The sequence below is a fragment of the Bos indicus x Bos taurus genome, chromosome X, assembly GCF_003369695.1.
Source record: "Bos indicus x Bos taurus breed Angus x Brahman F1 hybrid chromosome X, Bos_hybrid_MaternalHap_v2.0, whole genome shotgun sequence".
Lineage (NCBI taxonomy): Eukaryota > Metazoa > Chordata > Mammalia > Artiodactyla > Bovidae > Bos > Bos indicus x Bos taurus.
The window spans coordinates 77907024-77913473 of NC_040105.1; the positions used below are offsets into that span (position 1 = coordinate 77907024).

Here is a 6450-nt window from a genome sequence, read left to right on the forward strand (position 1 = left end):
TCACCTTGAGGCTAGCATTGTTCCTGGCTTTCCTTGCTCATTTCTGCCAAATTTGGTACTTTATCAACAATATCATTGGATATAGGTTTTTCATCATCTATTCCAAACCAAGTTAGTCCCTTCTACCAGTAAATCTGCTGATTTTTCACTGCCAGCCCCATTGTGGTAGAACAACCTCATCTACCTCACCTGATATGGAGGTAGGATGGAAGTAGTTCCAGAAAAGAACACCATAGACTTTCACTGTTCATACCTGAAATTCAGTTTTTCATGAATTAATATTTCTTTCTTTTTTTTTCCTACTTGCTTCTGTTCAAGCTCTGAAATGGTGTTTTTTTTTTTTTTTTTTTTTTTTTGCTGCAAAAAGCTTTATTGTTTCCATTGTGTCCGAAACTTGAGAAATGGCTCCATCTTCTTGATGAGTTTCACCTCCTCATCTAGGAAGTGGTTCTCCAGGAAATCACAGATGTGGGGGTCTGCAAGGGCAGAACCTAGGACATGCAGATCCAAAAGGGCCTGGTTCAGCCTTTTCTCTATGAGAAGGGAGGCTTCCATAGCATCCTGGGTTTTACCCCACTCATCTTGGGATGGCTTCTGTACATCCAGGAAGAGGGCAAGGCCGCCGCTCTGGTTTTGCATATTCAAGAGACCGCTCTACACCCTCGCACTTCTCCTTGGCCAATTCGTGAAAAAAAGTGGCCCACACCCTCCAGAGCCACATTGTTGTGGTCAAAATAGAAGCCCAGAGAAAAGTAGGTATAGGAAGCCTGCAGGTGCATGTAGAGCAGGTGGTTGATGGCGGCCTCTACCTTGGTGGAATAATTCTGACGAATCTTGGAGCTCATGGTAATAAGGAGTTAAGCTCAAAAAGTGATGGCTGGCCCTGGTGATCATGGACAGCTGAGTGGCTGATTCTGAAGGTTGCAACTGGGAAAAAGGTTGAAGGCTGGTCCGCTGATGGAGCAAGGGACATCCCTGGGTCTGTTCTGTCCAAGCATTGTTGAAGCAAGACACAGATCTGCAGGACCAAGAACTGCACTTCGATGACTAGTTTTTTGAACAATGTTGTTGAGTTTTACAGTTGTTTTGGGGCAAAGGAATTTTGTTGTCTTCATCACTACATCATAGCCAGAAGTCCCCATGTTTCATTTTTAAAACAACCTATGGTTTTGAACTTTCATTAGTTCAGATGGCTTCTACCTAATTAGTCTGAACTAGTAAGATACTAGTAAGATTTCAGTGCATCAAATATTTGTTGAGCACCAACAATGGGCTTGACTAGATTTACATCCCTAATTACAAGTCCAAACATAATAACTTCTCCTAGTATTACAATTCAATGTGTCTAAATAAAATAGAATCATGGTTCTGGAGCTTTAATGTTCTTACAAATCACCCAGATCACCTGTTAAAAATGTAGATTCCTGGACAACAGGAATTTATTTGTAGGTTCATATTTAGCAGATTTAGGATAGAACTCAGGAAGTTATATTTTAAACAAGATTCCAAAATAATTCTGGTGCAATTGGTCCAAGGACTGTACTCAAGAAATACTAATTAAGAATCATACCTGAATAAAAAGTGGGCATGTATTCTTCCTATACTTTTATTAATATATCCAGGTAATTGAGACTGAAGTGTTTTACTTTGCTTTTTGTTACACTCATATCATATGTGCCCTTATCACATCAACAGTTTGATCATACTGCTGGTAGTATATTGTGTTAGCTATGGTTTTGTCTTCTCAATATGACTTTCTCCCACCCCATTCCTCCTCTAGTACTAGAACCTTTTTTGGGGGTCAGATTGACTCCTCTAACTGACCACGGGAGTGGTAAGACAATGGGCATTTCCAGTAGTATTTCATCCCCTTGACCCAAATGTTTAGTTCAGGAATGGGCAAGTGATCTTAGCCAGTCACTGAGGGAAATTTCTAAAACTTTTACTGGAACTTGAGTAAGAAATTCTATCTCTGCAGTTGAGAGATATAAAGATGGTAGAAACCTATACTTGCTGCTACCCTAGGAGATTTTCCAAAAGATGACATACACACACAGGAAATCAGAGTCAAAGAGGGAAAGTGAGAGCTATCCTTTCAGTGTCTGGAACCAGATCTGCCTAAAGATCTGGACTTTCAGACGTCTGTTTGTACAAACCAATAGATTTCTCTCTTGTTTGAACTAGTTTGAGTTGAGATATCCTTCACCTGAAACTGAAATTGTCAAAACAAAACTTGCCTTTGAGTAGAATTTCTCCAATTATACCATCAATCCCCTGCTTCTGATCACACACAGATACACATACATACCTATTCTCCCTTTGTCAGAAGTTCTGGGACTAGTTTCTGTATTAAAGACATACCAGATCTCTGTTTCTCAGATCTTAATACAAATTTACCAGGATATAATTTTAATAAAAATAAACACTAATAACTTATGGCCATAGATATATAAAAGATTTTAATTCCCCAATTTAGCCCAAACTCTACTCTTTTGAATGCTCAATATTTCATCCTTAATAAATGAAAAGGTGGAGGCATCCAAGATGGTGGAGAAATAGGATGGGGAGATCACCTCTCTCCCTACAAATACATCAGAAATTCATCTCCATATGGAACAAATCCTACAGAATATCTTCTGAAAGCTGGCAGAAGACCCCAGACTTTCAAAAAGGCAAGCCAATCTCCTTAGAAGAAGGTAGGTTAAAAGATGAAGATAAAAAATGAGACAAAGGATTTCAGGATGGGAACCTGCACTTCAGTGAGGGAGTTGTGAAGGAGTAAAAGTTTCCACACACTCAGAAACCCCCTCAGGGTTGGGGGCAGGAGGGAGCTTTGGAACTTCAGAGGGGAGTTCAGCAACAGATGCTCAGAAGACAAAACAGAGAGAATTCACTACAGAGATCATTGCCGAACAGCACTTCTCAGAAGAGAAGTGGTGCGCACAGCTGTGAGTAGGGGCAGAGTGCTGAAGCTCAGTCAGGTTCAGGTATCTGACCCTAGGGAGAGGACCAGAGTTGGCTGCCGCAAGGATACTCTGAGGGGGCTGGTGAGATGCAGCTGAGGGAGTCTAGGGTGGGGACGGGGCATCTCAGAGAGGCAGGAAATTGTAAACACCAGGAAACTCTGACTTCACCAACGGCCACCAAAACTAGCAAAACTGGTAGGAGCACCACCAGCAGAATTGGACATGACTGCAGTTTATGATCCCAGAGGAGGAAACGTAAGCCATTAGCCACTGCCAAAGCAGCTACCACCAGGCTGTGAGCAGGCACAGGTTACTGCCCACAACTTACTGGGAGCCTAAGCAACTTGGCCCTTTCTAAGGACCCATGACCTGGGGCCAATTCTTCTGGGAGAGTACACAACCCAGCTGACTATAACAACATTCAGCAGGTTTCTATGACCTCAGGCACTCCCTGTTCCATCCCAATTGTGGCTGACATACCCTTCCCTCTCCCCAGCCCAAGTGATCAAGTGAGCCCTAATAAGTCTCAGTCTTTTGCCCCCTCTTGCCTGGATGGGGGGCAGACAGCAGAGGGCAGCCTACAAGCAGAGCTGGGTCCAAAACCAAAGTGGAACACCAGGGGCTGCGTGACTGAAGAAGAGAAAGGGTATTAGCACCTGCAACCACAGGTGCAATGGATTAAATCCCCACAATTACCTTGAGACTGGACTTTGGGGACAACTGTGGAATTTGGGAGCAAGTACAAGCTGGAGTAAGGCCAGATCTGAGACTGAGCAAACCCCACACTGCCCACAACAGGTCCAGAGATCTTCCTAGAAATATTGGAGGACTTTCTGAGTAGGCAGATGGACTGGAATACATTATGTGGAGTGGGAAAAAAAAGAGGAATCATGAGGACCTTCTTCTTACCACCACTTTCTATATAATTTCCCCCCTTTTTTCTTTTTCATATTGTTCTAAGGTTGCTCTTTCTATATTATTCCCTTAATTTTAATTTTTTATAACCTACTCTTTCCTTTTGTAAAGCATCTTAGTTTAAACAAATTCATTTTATTTTATTTACCTCTTTTATAGTACCCTTTAGCTATATTGCATTTTTTCTATGTTCTAAATTTTGTGTTTTTGAAAGTCTAGTTTTTGGTATTCATTTTTATGTATGGGTTTATTTATTGGTTTGATTGTTCTCTTCTTTTTTGGCTCCTGTTTTTATCATCTTTTCTCTCTTATCTTTGAGAGTGTGAGTTTCTTGGGTGTTCTAGACTATTGAGTGTTGCTTTCATCAATTATCTTGGGGTGTTGTCTTCTGTGCTGTGTAGCCAAAGAAGTCTTGCTGCTACAGTAAAGGGTTTAGCCTGAAGCCCCAAGGTAAGAGACCTGAATTGAGGACTTTGGACCAGAGAAATACCAACCCCATGGAATCAGCAGGAGCTCTCCCAAAGGCCTCCATCTCAACACTAAGACCAAGCCCTACCTAAAGGCCAGCAAGCTCCAGTGCCAGATGACCTTTGCCTATCCTTCAGCAAAACAGGAACATAACATTGCATATTAGCAGACAAGCTGCCTAAAGCCATACCAAACCCATAGACACCCCAAAACACACTACTGAATATGGCACTGTCCTTCAGAGAGAAAAAATCCAGCTTCATCTATCAGAACACAGGTATGAGTTCCCCCAACCAGGAAATCTTCACAAGGCACTGGTCCAACTCCACTCATGGGGGTGAGACTTCACAATTAAGAGGAACTATGGCCCACCAGACTGCAGAAAGGAAACCAAAAACACAGTAAATTAACCCAAATGAAAAGACAGAGAAACATGCAGCAGATGAAGGAACATGGTAAAAACCCACAAGACCAAAAAAATGAAGAGAAAATAGGCAGTCTACCTGAAAAAGAAATCAGAGTATTGATAATAAATATAACATAAAATCTTTAAAATAAAATTCAGGCACAGATAAATAGGCTGGAGGCACAGTTTGAGAAGATTGAAGAAATGTTTAACAAGGACCCAGAAGAAATGTTTAACAAGGACCCAGAAAAAATAAAGAATAGACAATCAGCAATGAACGACATAAAAACTGAGATTAAAAATATACTAGAAGGAACCAATAGCAGAGTAACTGAGGCAGAAGAATTTATAAGTGAGCTGGAGGACAGAATGGTGGAAATAACTGAAGCAGAGCAGAATAAAGAAAAAAGAGTAAAAAGAAACAGGGACAGTCTTGGAGACCTCTGGGACAACATTAAGCTCACCAATATTCAAATTATAGGGGTCCCCAAAGAAAAAGAGAAAAAAGGTATGAGAAAATATTTGGAGAGATTATAGCCAAAAAAAAATCCCTAACATGGGAAACAACTAGCCACTCAAGTCCAGGAATCCCAGAGAGTCCCAAATAGGATAAACCCTAGGAGAAACATGTAAAGACACATATTAATCAAACTAATTAAACAAAGTACAAACATTAAAAGCAGCAAGAAAAGCAACAAATAGCATACCATATGGATCCCCATAAGACTACTAGCTGATCTTTCAAGAGAAACTGTGAAGGCCAGAAAGGAGTGGCAGGATATACTTAAAGTAATGAAAGAAAAAAACGCACAACCAAGATTACTCTATCCAGCAAGGATATCATTTAGATTTGAGGGAGAAATCAAAAGCTTCACAGACAAGAAAAATATAGAGAATAGAGCAACATCAAATTAGCTTTACAACAAAGACTAAAGGAACTTCTCTAGACAGAAACACATGAGAAAGAAAAGGTCTACGAAAACAAACTCAAAAGAATAAAGGAAATAGTAATAGGATCATACATGCCAATAATTACCTTAAATGATTCATGTTGATGTATGGCAAAACCAATACAATATTGTAAAATAATTAACCTGCAATTAAAATAGATAAATTTATATTAAAAAATAAATATTTAAAAAAAAATGTAAATGAATCAAATGCTCCAACCAAAAGACAGACTGGATGAATGGACACAAAAACAAGACCCTATATACGCTTTCTACATGAGACACACCTTAGACCTAGAGACACATACAAACTGAAAGTGAGGGGCTAGAAAAGATATTCCACTTAAATGGAAATCAAAAGAAAGCAGTAGTATCAAAACTCATACCAGATAAAATAGACTTTAAAGTTAAGACCTTTACAAGAGACAAGGAAGGACACTACATGATGATCAAGAGATAAGTCCAAGAAGATATAACAATTATAAATATATATGCACCCAACATAACAGCACCTCAATACATAAGGCAAATGTTAATGATGATTCAAAGGAAAATCTACAGGAACACAATAAAAGTTGGGGGAGGGGTCTTTAGTAACCTACTCACACCAATAGACAGATTATCCAGACAGAAAACTCATCAAGAGAGAAAGGAAGATGACTCAAGTCAATAAAATTAGAAATAAAAAAGCAGAAGTTACAACAGACAACACAGAAATACAAAGAGTCATAAACTACTATGAGCA

The 6450-nt window shown here is 39.8% G+C and overlaps 1 pseudogene; it reads right to left on the minus strand.

Annotated features, from left to right (window-relative positions):
• Window positions 1–369: 369 nt before the first annotated feature.
• LOC113888087 lies at window positions 370–845 on the minus strand (annotated as a pseudogene).
• Between the last annotated feature and the right edge of the window lie 5605 nt (window positions 846–6450).